The sequence below is a fragment of the Tamandua tetradactyla genome, chromosome 2 (assembly GCF_023851605.1).
Source record: "Tamandua tetradactyla isolate mTamTet1 chromosome 2, mTamTet1.pri, whole genome shotgun sequence".
Lineage (NCBI taxonomy): Eukaryota > Metazoa > Chordata > Mammalia > Pilosa > Myrmecophagidae > Tamandua > Tamandua tetradactyla.
Genome location: NC_135328.1, coordinates 111,304,148 through 111,316,625, shown reverse-complemented (window position 1 = coordinate 111,316,625; position 12,478 = coordinate 111,304,148). Strand labels below are relative to the sequence as shown.

The 12,478-nt window shown below is 33.6% G+C and overlaps 1 non-coding gene across 1 annotated transcript; it reads right to left on the bottom strand.

Annotated features, from left to right (window-relative positions):
* Positions 1–10,733: 10,733 nt before the first annotated feature.
* LOC143675412 (U2 spliceosomal RNA) lies at positions 10,734–10,924 on the bottom strand. The gene has a single exon (XR_013171637.1). It is a non-coding gene; the product is annotated as a U2 spliceosomal RNA (small nuclear RNA).
* Positions 10,925–12,478: the final 1,554 nt, after the last annotated feature.

Genomic DNA, 12,478 nt, shown 5'->3' with positions numbered 1-12,478 from the left:
GCATCCCAGCCAAGTTTAACATTTGCCCTAGAAGACTAAATTATCACACTTGAAAATTTTACTCAAGCCCAGACCTGTGAAATTGACCACAAATTACCAATAGTTTGCAAAAGGTTTCATGGAATTCACTACTATTTTTAATGGAAAAGTTGCAAAGACTTCAAAAATCAGTTTTGCTAAGAGAACACAGGCTTAAATGGAGGTGGCACATTTATTGGGGTAACTAAGTGCTTTGTCATCATCTCCCAGAATGAGTTGTTACACAAGGTGAATATTTCAGGTTAATTCTTTTAAGTTACAAAATTTTTATTTTATTTCAATTTTTCTTATAAAAAATCACCTCTAAAGAGTATGGTTACCTCCTTAAACAAATGGTATTAGCTATTCCAATTTTATCCCGATAATTCAAAGATCATTGTTATGAAATTCAAAATGAATCTTTCAGGGGAAATAAAAGTGAACTACCTTTTTTTTCAGTTGAGATTGTAAAATTATTTCAATTAACATTTAAGGGTAATGCGGGTTTAAACATCCTATTGAAAAGTTAAAGATAGCTACCATGTAGAATTAAAATAAGATTATGTCTTCTAAATCACTAGGGGTAAAATTCATCAAGCACAAAGAGAGAGGAGAAAATGCCAAGGAAGCATAGATTCAACTTTAAAAAGATTTTTGGGCAGTGCAAGGATTGTTCAGTGGTAGAATTCTCGCCTGCCATGCAGGAGATCTGGGTTCGATTCCCAGCCCATGCACTTCCCAAAACAAACAAACAAAAGAAACCAACCAATAAACAAAAAATTCAACAAATGGTGTTGCAATAATGGAACACTCACATAGAAAAAGAATGAACTGTGATCCCGCCACACAGTATAAAATACAAAAGATTAATTATCTCCCTGTGCATGTAATTTACAAAATAAATGCAAATAGTTAAATTTCAGTATTAATTCAAAGACCCTGAGATTGGTTCTAAAGCAGAGCCCAACTACACTGTGCTGTATCCTAAAACAGAGTAAACATTTCAATGTCCAGAGAATATTTAAAAGTAGCTAATTTACTAGGCTAAGCAAAACATTTCATGTTACATTAATTAAACATAGTTTTTAAATTTAAAACAACCATACAGATCTGGAACATACACAAAGCAATCATTACGAAAAATGTATTAATATTGATAACATCTGTCATCAATGGCTACCTTAAGAAAAGTGAAAGAAGAATTTACAAATTGGGAGAAAACATTTCTGATATAAGTAACCAAACAAGGGCTGGTATCAAGAATATATAAAGACCTTTATAAATTATATTAAAGGGAGAAACAACCCAATGAAAAGTGTTTAAAGCAGTGGTTTTACGGAAGAGGGAACATTTCTCAGTAGTCCAACTCCATCAGCAAACCAGAAAATGTAAATCATGAATGGTATGAGATATGATTTTAGACTAATTTAAATAGCAAAAATCAAGAAGTCTGACATTCAAAGTGATGTAATTCATATAGATCAACAGGATTTATTCAGGTTTCTGGTACAACCACTTTGGAAAATAGTTTGGATTATCTAAAGTCAACCATTCACATACTCAAAACCTCAAAATTTTTCTTCTAGGTATGTACCCAAGAGAAACCTATGTAAATGTATATGAGGAACTATGTTCACCAGAAGTTGGGAGAATGACAACGACCTGGGCACAGTGCCATTGACAACAGGCTGGTTAAACACATTGTGTATCATTTGTTCATAAAGAAATATTATACACAGCAGCCAAAATGAATGAATACAGGCACTCACAATAATAGAAATACTCTTACATTAAATATTATTTTAAAAAGGAAGGGGATAATTAGCACATTAGGCAAGTGGTTAAATTGGATGGATGGAGATGGGGGTAGGATACAATAATAGTCTATTGTCATTGTCCCAGTTTCCATGTTATATGCTAAATTTTCTAGTCTCCATTGTATTATAATGAATAATACATGCGTTTCTTGTATATTTAGTAAAGAAAATGTCCTTTGACTCTTCCAGTGGACATATTTTGCAGGTGGGTGAATAGTTATGAAATTTTGGATACACAGTTTTCTCTGGTGTGCACTGGAGATAATGTCTTACCTCCCCATATCTCAGAATTATTATAAGCATATATTATGCTTGCCTCTATAACAAATTACCACAAACTTTTAGTGGTTTCAAACCACTAAATTTACTTTTTTAGTGTTCTGGAAGTCAGATGCCCAACATCGTTCTCACTGAGCTAAAATAAAGGTATTGGCAGGTCTACACGTCTACCAGCTCTAGGGGATACTCTGTTTCCTTGCTTTTGTTCACTTTCTAGAGTCTCCCCAAATTCCTTGCTTCATGGCCCTTTCCTCCATCTTCAAAGCCAGGAGTATAACATCAAATTTCTCTCTTTTCTTCCATTGTCACATCACCTTTTCTGATTCGGACTTTTCCTGATTCTCTCTTACAAAGATCATTGTGATTATATTGGGCCCACCCAAGTAACCCCAGATAATCCCCTTTTTTCATTATCCTTAATCACACCTGCAAAGTCCATTTTTTTCATGTAAGGCAAGATATTCACAGGTTCTAGGGATTAGGATAAGGACATCTTGGAGATGGCAATATTATATCTACCACAGAAAATCATATAAAACAACTTATGGAAAAATGGCACAGAGGTAATAAAACATTGGGTAAAAATAAGACAAAGTATTCTTAGAAAGGTAAGAGGTAATAAAACATTGGGTAAAAATAAGACAAAGTATTCTTAGAAAGGTAAACTCCAATTCAATTTAAATAGTAAAGGCATTAAAAGTTCAGTGTCAAAAATTTACTTTTACATTTATATTTATCTTTGCAGTATAAAATAATCTTTTTTAAATGATCAATTCCTTTCTTTATTTCATTGAATAACCTTCGCTTTTAATCACCTAATACAAATATAATTAGACTTTTATTACATACTACAAAGGGAAGTTACATGCATCTTTGCATAAAATAATTGCCTAACTGAAGCCCAAAAACTGGAAACTAAAAACTGCATTATGCACTCTTGGGAGCCAAAGTCATCTATATTTATTGTTGATGGGACAGCGTGCAGTCTTATTTTCTGCCAAACAATCATTTAAATTTCAGAGAAAAGTGCAAATTTTGTTGGTAATATCCATATTGTAAAGTATTTTCAAATATATTTTCCAGTATCATCTCATCTAGGGACCATATCTTCATTCTATACTCTTTACCTATAGGTTTGTAGAAAAAAGCAATAGATTAAACTTCTTGAATTGAACCTATGTATTGTTACTTTGATAAATAGATTGTCAAATTTCACTTGTCTTTGTGAAAAAGTTTAGTGATCCTCATGTATAGGCTTTCATCTGAACTTCACTGATTGAAGACCAGACCTTTTCATATAATTATATGATCACCATGTTGGAAAGATATCACAGTCAAATTCTTGCTGAAATTTGAGTCTCCTTTCTTTTCACCAAAACTCAGGAACAGTTCGAGGTCAGATAGGAAAGTGATGATTAAGCATTTCTCTGTAGCATCATTTCCCAAGCATGGGGAAATTACCTGGTGATTATAAGAATACCTTTTATTGATTCTAAAGCACCGAGTCAGATGAAATTACAAATTCTGAATGTTTTCCAATGGATAAAATTTTTGGTGCTAGTAAGAGTAATTACTGAGCAAAGTAAAAACTTTCTCTCTTATTTCAATAGGGTAGTCAAGAAGTTTCTGACTCACTAATAAAACATTACCTAAGGCTTTAAAGTTGTTTAATTATCAAAGATTCTTTTCATGATTTACATTTAGTCATCAAAAAGTTTGTACTTTTATCTCAACATGGCTTTGTTTATACCCAGGAAATATGCTCCTCCAAAAATGAACTTTAGAGAAGAGATCATGAAAATTTGGTCAACAGCTACATCATCTACCCCAATCCCCCAATTCTTGCTGAAATAAATAGCATCTCTTCTCGTAAAATTGAAAAAATCACCAGCATGTAAAATTCATCCTTCTACATTACTAATTTACTTCTTACCTTTGTCAGGGGAAGATTAAAAATGGTTTTGATGTTATGGTTTTCCTTCAATGTCTATGAGTGCTTGCCTTAAAATAACAACAAATTAAAGTTTTTCTTTCAAAATCATTTAAGCAGAAAAAGGAAAAATATCAAGAAACATTCTCTAAAAACTTATTTGGAATGAAACCATATAAGGAAAAATCCTTCCACAGGCATACTAAGGCAGATAGACTAAACTTCATTTCTGGAGACTGAAACAAATGAGACTAGTATTGAAGAGAGAGATGGAGAAATGAAAAAGAATCAAATATTAAAGTATTCCCTTGAGATGCTACAATTGGATTCTTGCCCCTTATCCTTAATAAAGAGAAAAACCACATATTTAGAACACTCTCTCAGAAATGATAATCATGTTGCAATCTGGGTTGACTCAGGATGACATGCTGGTTTCCAGTGAGCCTTACTCTCAGTATGCTCGCTCCTGATATGGAGAGATAGAACCCACTTCTGATACATCCCTCTGGGAAAGAAAAGAGGGAGGCATCTGCTTAAAATTTTACAGCACAGCGAACACTCAGAAGAGCTCATATTTGAGACAAAAGAATGATACTTAAGCAAGAACTAAACAGCAAGGACTTCAATCACTTGGCAATGATTTATTTGGTACTGGACATTTCTTTTTCTTTTGAAGAAGATATTAGAATAATATATCCAGAAAGTTAGGTAGTCTTCTTTTCGAAGAAATGAGTAGTCTTAACTGAAAAGTTGCTGTTCTAGTTTGCTGGCAGCTGGAATGCAATATACCAGAATCAAAATGGCTTTTAAAAAGGGGAATTTAATAAGTTGCTAGTTTACAGTTCTAAGGCTGAGAAAATGTCCAATTAAAACAAGTCTATAGAAAAGTCCAATCAAAGGTATCCAGGGAAAGATACCTTGGTTCAAGAAGGCTGATGAAGTTTAGGGTTTCTCTCTCAAGTGGAAGGGCACATGGCAAATACAGTCAGAGCTTCTCTCTCATCTGGAAGCTTTCTCTCCTGGCTTCCTGTTTCATGAAGCTCCCCAGGAGGCATGTTCCTTCTTCATCTCCAAAGGTCGCTGGCTGGTGGACTCTGCTTCTCATGGCTATGTCATTCTACTCTGGTCTCTCTGAATCTCTCTCATTCTTCAAAATGTTTCCTCTTATATAGGATGCCAGAAACTTACAAGATCTGTCAAAATGGGTGGAGACATGTCATCACCTAATCCAGTTTAACAACCACTCTTGATTAAATCACATCTCCAGGGAGATGGATCTGATCACAGTTTCAAACATACAGTATTGAATAGGGATTATTCTGCCTTTATGAAATAGGATTTTGATTAAAACATGGTTTTTCTAGGGGACACACATCCTTTCAAACCAGCATAGTTGCACAATGAATTTAAGCTATTCTTGAATATTAAACACTTTCAACTTCTGTATAAAATAATGCTTCATTAAGATTTTATCTTGATAGGTACCGATTCACCATTAGCTGCAACTTCCAAATTACTTTGCAAAACAAATTTAAATAACTGGATTAGTCTACCTACCTGCTAGAGGTATACAATTATACAGTTCGGTAATCTTTTCACATTATGATATGAGGCCCTGTAGTTTCCACAGAGGGACTTCTGAGCACAGAAATCAGGGGGGTTTTCCTTAAATGCAGAGGAGCCAGCCTCTCCAGAACATCAACTAGTTTCATCCCCCATCCCATATTACCAGCAGCCCCTTTCAACATGAAAATATTAGAATGGGCATAGCCCAAACAGCCCTAAGGAACCTAAGGAATAGAGAAAGATCAAAGGTGATGGTGGAGTTATAGAGAGAAGGTAGGGTTTAACAAACCAGTATGATTGCTAAATCATTATGTTGGTATTTCTTTTAGTCTCCATTATCTTAGAGCAGCTAGAAGTAAAAATCTAAAATTGTGGAATTGTAACCCATACCAAACTCTGAAATCTGTCCTACCACTAATTGTTGTGACATGCTTTGAAATTTATTGCTTTTTTGTACATATGTTATTTTTTCACAGAAAAGAAAAAAAAGTTTATGGTGATAATAATTCTTTTAAAAGGTGGAAAAAAGAGAATAGACATAAAAATATGTTGAAAAAGATGAGGGAGATGTTATAGAGTTCAAATTAAATGTCATGGGCCTTGTTAAAATATATATATATATGAAAATACAGGAAATCAAATATTCGATAAAATTCTTATTTTCTCTAATAGCTAAAAGTAAGATTCACTTGTATATGTTCTTCTTAATTAGCACATCAAGCAATAACAAATGTTAATAAAAATCTTGGATATCTATGAAATAAAAAGAAATGAGAGGTCCCATGTTTCTCAAAAAATATCAAGTTCATGGCTCAATATTATTTCTTACATGTATTGGGATTCCACATAAGATTTATATGAATAAATGATTACCTAAAAATAGTTGGAAGTCCACTAATTAATTAAATCTGTTTATTTTAGAAGAGAAAATCAGAAAATTCAAAGAGCTTATTTTTCCAAAGATTTGGAGTTTGTTCCTAATTACAGAAGTTTCTTGATATTTTTAGGGGTTTGCAAATATAAAGTATGACTCATTATTTTCTTAATGAAATCAGTGCACACCACCTTTTTTTATACCTCTTACACTATTAGCCATAGGTGAAGGAACTGCAAAATGTGCTCTCACCTCTAACAACTCTATAAATGTTATAAACGATAAACATTTATACATAATTATCACATGAAGCTAAACCTTCTTGATGAAAATGCCTTCAAAAGGCCAAATGCTGTTGTTGCAAAAATGAACTCAATCAATAGTTCTTGTCATTATTTTTCCTCCTTTGCCATCCGAAGTAGAGACTCAGCTTATTGATCAGAGAGTAGTTCAGCCTCTTGGTCCACTGTACAGCCAAAGCAGAAAGATCGTGGAGAAACAGTGGATTCATGAAAATCATTGCTTTTGGCTTTTCTAAATTTGACAGCTGCACTTATTTATTGAAAACAGACAGTACAGACAGTGTCCATGCACACATCAAAAATTATTTTAGGCAATTGTGTGGTTAACCTAAAGCAAATCATTCTATGGCTATTACAATTATCTTTTTTGTATGTAATTTGAAATGCCTGGGTTACTTCCTTAATTCTTCATTCTGGGTAACTATATGAAGTGAATACTCTTTAGGGAATGAAATTTCCAGGCTATCAGAGTGTTTCAGTGGATCCCATCCAGCTTCCCAACCTGTTTTCAAATTTTTGCTTTGGTTTAAAGGATACCTCTCCCACTATCAGAGACCTATTAATGTCCATGCTTGGGTCAAGATTCTCGCATCTCATGTCAGACTTCCCCAGGGGAGATCTAGTTAAAAACCAAAATATTTACTGCCCTGAAATGGGTCACTTGTTAGCATTTCCTGAGGGTGTTGACAATTGTCTCAAGCTTCCCTCTGGCATTGGTGTTTTTGATGTTCTTTTCAGAAAAACCTAAAGCTCAGTTGGAAAGGCACAATTCAGAACTATATATTGTTCTTTTCTTCAAGAATCTTTTCCTTCTCCTTACCTATGTAGATAAAACAACACAGATCTGTTTGCGGAGGTATTTTCTCCCAGGTATTTTCCTCTGAATGTTTGGCTCTTATGTCAAAAAACTAACAAAACAATACCCTACTGTCCTCTTATGTCAGAAACTGCTGTTTGAGAAGGAAATAGTGCTGGAGTTTTTTGTTTCATGATTTTATTTCTACTTTCCTTCTCCATGTTTTAGATAATCTGTAATATGGTATTTACTGGCACATCAAAGCTTCTTATCTAATTTCCCCCCTTAAATTGTAAAAAACAGCATGACAGACAAAAAAGTTTAGCAAAGAAGACAAAAATGCTTCTGATCTCATTACCCTACCAAAACTAAATCTTTTCATTTATTCTTTTCTAGACTTTTCCTGTTTAAACACTTGATATTTATATTGTTACAATCATAGCAGGATTGAACATCATGCCTTTCCTTTTTTAATCATGTGATTATATGCATTTCCCATGTCTCCTATAAATATTGCTTTAATGTCCACATAACATTTTTATGTATGGGTGTACTGTAATTTGTTTATTCATTTCCTTATTAGTGAACATTTAGAGAGAGACAGATGAATTGGTTCTCCTCTTACTCATTTGAATTTAACTTACCATATATTCTAAAATGTGAATTTAACTGAGCCAGATGTCATAAGGATTTTTATTCTTGATAAATACTGTCAAATGGAAATATAAAATAACTGTACCTAATTCATCTGACATCAACAAATTGAGAGTGATCTGACATAACGTTTCTTGTATTTGTATGTATAATAATATGCCTTTTAATTTATTATTTCATAATTGTCAAAAGATGTTTCTGAAAAAAGATTTCTTCTTTTTTAAGTGATTGATGAGACAAATAAAATGAATAATACTTACGTGTTTTAGTTTAAACTTTTCTTAAATTAGGTTTAAATGCCCAAATCAATTTTTAAAACTTTATTATGGCAATATATATAACATACAATTTGCCACTTAACCATCTTAAGTGTACAATTCAGTTGCAATAATTACATTATAATGTTCTGCTATATCACCAACATATATTTCCAAAACATTTTCATCACCCAAACAGAAACTCTGCACCCATTAAACAATAAGTCTTTGTTGTCTGCTTTCCCCTGTCCCTGGTAACCTCTAATCTACTTTCTGTCCCTATGAATTTGTCTATTCTAGATATTTCATATCTATGAAATCATGCAATATTTGTCCTTTTACGTCTAGCTTATTTCACTTAGAATAATATTTTCAAGGTTCATTCCTGTTATTACATATATCAGCATTTCATTCCTTTTTATGGGTGAATAATATTCCATTTTTGTATCCCGCATTTTGTTTATGCATTCATCTGTTGAGGGACACTTGGGTTATTTCTACCTTCTGGCTTTTGTGACTAATGCTGCTATGGACATTGGTGTGCAAGTGTATGTTAAAGTCCCTACTTCCGATTATTTAGGGTATATAAGGAGTGAAATTGCTGGATTGCATAGCGGTTCTATGTTTAACTTTCTGGAATCACCAAACTGTTTTCCACAGTGGCTGCACTATTTATATTCTTACTCACAATGTATGAGGGTTCCTGTTTCTCCACATTCACACCAACATCTGTTATTTTGTTTTATAATAGCCATCCTAGTGGATGTGAAATGGTACTTCATTGTGGGTTTGAGTTGCATTTCCCTTATAGGTAATGACGTCTTCTCATATATACTTATTGGACATTTGTATATCATCTTTGGATAAATGTTTGTTCATTTTTTTTCTGCTATTTTAAAGGCATTCTTCACTAAACAAACTAGAAAAAAAAGCCAAATTCATTTTTACCTACTATTTAAATGACATTCTGCACAACTGAACTACAAAATTCTGTTTTCAGCTGTCTCTCTGTTTTCAACTGTTTGAAGTAATAAGCCAGAACATATGGTTTGGCACTGTGTTCTGTTTGTGACAAACACTGACAAGTTCAAGTTGCTTCAGATGATCAAAGTTTACTATAAATATACAAGGAAATTGAGAAACACAGTAAATCCTCACTGTAGCGCCACGATGAGGCTTCCAGGAGTGGTAAAACAGTTCTAATCTCCAACCAGCAACTTGGTAGCGGTTCCTCAGCAGTACCCATTTTGGTGCACCAGCATTTCCATGATTCAGTTTCTGTTTGACTTATCTCACACTTCTATCACTTCATTCTGCTGGTGGCACTATTTCTTTTCCTGAACACGGTTTCTCCTTCTGTTTATGCAAGGCTTCCACTGGCGTTTTGTGTCTTTTTTTTTTTTTTTTTAACATTGTTGAGGTCTAATTCACGTACCATAAAAATTTTTCCATTTAAAGTGTAAAGTTTAATGGTTTCAATATATTTAGAGTTATGCAGCCTTCACCATGCTCTAAGTTTAGGACATTTTCATCACACACACACACACACACACACACACACACACACACACACACACACAATCCTTACCTATTAGAAGTCATTTTCCATTCCCTACCACCCTCTCCCCTCTCCATTCCACCAGTCTTAGGCAACCACTAATCTACTTTTTCTCTTCATGGATTTTCCTAGTCAGTAAATTCCATATTAATGGTATCACAAAATATATGGCTTTTTGTGACTGGCTTCTTTAATTTAGCAGAATGTTTTATGGTTCATTCAGGTTGCAGCATTCAACTGCACTTCATTCCTTTTAATTGCTAACTAATAGTCTATTGTATGGATAAACCATGTTTACTTAACCATTCCTCAGCTGATGGACATTTTGATTGTTTCCACTTTTGCCTATTAGAAATGATGCCGCTATGAACATTTGTGTTGAAGTTTTGGCTGAACTTGTGTTTTCATCTCTCTTTGATATATTCTTTTTTTTTTTTTTTTTTTTTTAACTTCCTAGCATTTATTTACCACTTGCGTGAAACTTGGGTTGGCCATCACCACGAAAAAAGGACGTGTCAGTTGAAAAGAAAGAAAGAGACGAAGAAGAAACGACCGTACAAGCAGCTCAGGGGGATAAACACAAAGAGAGCTGTAGACATCCCAGTCTGGTAAAGAAAAGAAGCAAAGCAGAAGAGCAAGGAAAAATAAAAAATCAATCTGTCAGTTCACACCACAATGGAGGAGGGGGTGCACCGTTCCTGGAAGTACTGCAATACCAGGTCGATTCGTGGAGTGGACGGAGCAAGCTCCTATTCCATCTCCCTGCTCCAGAAATCCATTTAATATATTGTCCTCGGATAGAGGATGTATCAGATATTAAACTGATAAGAACAGATACTACAGTTGATCTTAGCCAAAAGGCCGAGAAGTGATCTTTGATATATTCTTAAGGGTAAAATTATAGTCATACAGTAGCTTTATAGTTCATAGTTTGAGAAAACCAGCCATGCCATTTTACATTCCCACCATGAATATGAGAGGATTCCAGTTTCTCCACGTCTTCATCAACATTCATTATTATGGTTTTTTATTTTAGCTTTACTAGTGTGTGTGAAAGGCATTTTATTGTGGATTTGATTTGCATTTACCTGATGGCTAATGATGCTGACTGGCCATTTGTATACCTATTTTGAAGAAATACCTATTCAGATCCTTTGCCTGTTTTTTTCATTAGGTTATTTGTTTGTTTTTGTTGTTGTTATTGAGTCATAGGAGTTCATTATGTATTCTGGTTACCAGTGCCTAATCAGATACATGATTTCTAGATATTTTCTCCTATTCATGACTGCACCATTTGCCAGCATGACGGATTTTTTAAGAAAGTGTTCATTTTATATAAGTGGCTGACTTTGTTGGCACAGTGCTATTCAGAGTATAATGTTATTATTCTTATAACATAACAACCGACTTTTGACTTGGTAATTTTCTATTGTTTATCAATCTTCTGACTGATTTCTGCCCTTATCTTTTCTTCCTCAATTTCATTTACTTTAGGTTTACTTTGTACTCAGTTTTCTTTTGCTGAAGGTCCATCCTCAGGTCACTGATTTTAGACTTCCCTTATTTTCAAATATAAGGAATTAAAGCTATAAAGATTCCCTATAATCTCTACTTTATGTACATCTACCATATGTTGCTATGGGGAGTTTTTGTTGTTATTCAATTTTAAATATTTTCCAATCTATACTGAGAGTTCTTTTTTCCAATGAATAATAATTCATTGGAAATATAAAGGAGTGTATTCTTTAATTTTTAAATACTGGGATCTTCCTAGATATTTTTATTTTTTATTTTTATTTTTTCACATAGGCAGGCTCCAGGAATTGAGCTTGGGTCTCCAGCTCAGCAGGCGAAAATTCTTGCCACCGAGCCACCATTTCACTGTCCTGGACATTTTATTGTTATGAATTCTAATTTAATTTTCTCATGCTCAGAGAATATACTCTCTGTGATTTCAATTCATTAAAATTATTGAGATTTGCTTTATGACCCAGCATAAAGTCTGTCTTCCTGCTTATTCCATGTACACTATAAAAATATGATTCTACAGCTGCTGGGTATATAGTTCTGCAAATTCAATTAGATCGATTTGGTTCATAGGGTTTTTTATGTCATCTAACTTTATTGATGTTTTTCATGTCTAATTGTTTTTCCAGTTACCAAGAGTGGATTGTTGAAAAGCTAACTTCCATCTATGTCTTCCCTTAATTGTTAATGTTTGCTTCTGTGTGTTGAAGTTTTCTATATTAGATTCATATACCTTTATACATCTTATATTTTTTGATGTATTGATCCTCTTATCATTATAAAATATCCCTCATTTTTCCCTGGTAATATTCTTTTTTCTTCAACTCTACATTATATAATATTAATATAGTTATTCCAGGGTTCACATGCCTACTGTGTGCATATGTATTTTCTAAGTAT